The sequence below is a fragment of the Macadamia integrifolia genome, chromosome 5 (genome assembly GCF_013358625.1).
Source record: "Macadamia integrifolia cultivar HAES 741 chromosome 5, SCU_Mint_v3, whole genome shotgun sequence".
In the NCBI taxonomy this organism is placed as follows: Eukaryota; Viridiplantae; Streptophyta; class Magnoliopsida; order Proteales; family Proteaceae; genus Macadamia; species Macadamia integrifolia.
In genome coordinates, this window is record NC_056561.1 from 16,904,982 (window position 1) to 16,906,749 (window position 1,768).

Genomic DNA, 1,768 nt, shown 5'->3' on the forward strand with positions numbered 1-1,768 from the left:
GGAAAATCGAAATTGATAAAACGATTTCCATCCGGAGTCCGGAACATCTACTGATCCCTTTTTTTTCTTATATGAAAAGAGAACTAACTAAAACAAAAAATATCACATATAATAATCTAATATCAATAGATTACGATATGCGAGACATATAATATTCTAATATCAATTGATTATTATTAGATTAAACGCACTTGGTGACTTAATTCACTTTGCTGTGGTTTTCCATCAGCTACTATTAATGGAGAATCCTTTGACCAGGACATTCAGATGGCACCGAGAGGGTGTAAGGAGTATCATCAATTTCCTGTTATAGGCATTAGACATTAATGACTCTGTTATGAGTTGGGTTCCTAGTGCTTGCATTTTCCCAAAATGGTGGCTGAATTCTGAACCTTACTCTGAAAGTGAAGGAATACTTTGTCCACAATCTTTGAAACCCAAACATATATGTGATGGGATAACTCATAAGTTCTGTACTATGAGTTGGGTTCATAATGCTTGCACCTCCCTTCCTTAAATTCATCACATTAGCATATGGTCCTTAAATTCAAAAACTTGAGAAAATAAACTTTAGAGAAAATTACATTGCCATCCCCTAAACTTTGATCCTTATTCAATGCTACCCCTTGAACTTTTCGAAACACTAAAGACACCCCCTAAAAATTCAAAAAATTCCAAATCAGTCCCTACTGTTAGCCGACCTTGTTAAGTGATAGAATCTCTATTAGTTTTTTAACAAAATGTCCAAAAGACCCCTGGCAATTGTGAGAGAACAATATTACCCTCATTTACCCTTATTCTTCTAAACCACATGTTCTATCCTTCATTCCTTCCAAACTCTCCCACTGCTCGTAGTTATTATCATTAAGAGCAAGACAGCTGAGAATGAGAGACAGAGAGAGTTATTCTTCAAAGCAAGGAACGGAAGTGAGCATAGCCACCACCCCTACGAACCAGACTTGGCAGATTAATGCAAAAGAAGAAGAAGATGGTGGTCCGAAACTCTGGTAGTGACGAGCCAAGCCACGCCTCCAAATCAGACATTGGAAGCCCTAACGGTGGCGATATTTTAGATTCCGATCAAACCAACCACAGCATGAGCAAAGAGTTCGATAGCACTTGTTCTACTCCTTACGTTAGTGTACTGTCAAGTCCAGACAATGTCCCCAGCGGCTACTTTTTTACTGCTCCGGCTAGTCCATTGCATTTCGTTCTATCTTCTTCACTGTTGCCTTCTACATCTCCTTCCGTGTTTGCTTTTTCCTCCAACGACTCCTCTATTTCTAGTTCCTTCAAGTTTGATTTCTCCGCAAGGTTTCCTTCCAACACTTCGTCTTTTGTTGCTTCCATGATTTCTGCCGACGAATTGTTTCTTATCGGCCAAATTCGCTCAATGAAACTTTCGCCTCACTTGCAAAGGCCTCAAATCGTAGCCCCTTTGTTGAATCTAGAAGGTGACGAAGATTACGACGGTAACAATAATGTGAAAAATCGAAGTTCGAGGAACGCAAGGATGCGCTAATGTTGAGGCCACACAACATGGTAGCAAAAAAATTGAGTTTTGAGTGAAGGAAGGCTACAGTTTTGGCAAAAGAATCTTCTCCCTTTTTGTTGGTTCTTGAATGAACATGAATACTTGATGATAATTGTTCTTAGGCCATTGAAAGAGGTAAAAGAGGTGGTTAAAGTGTGTTAATGATACATTAACTCAAAGCCAAAGAGGAAAAGAAGAAAGCAATGATAAATTTGCTTATTGTTGCTTTGAATA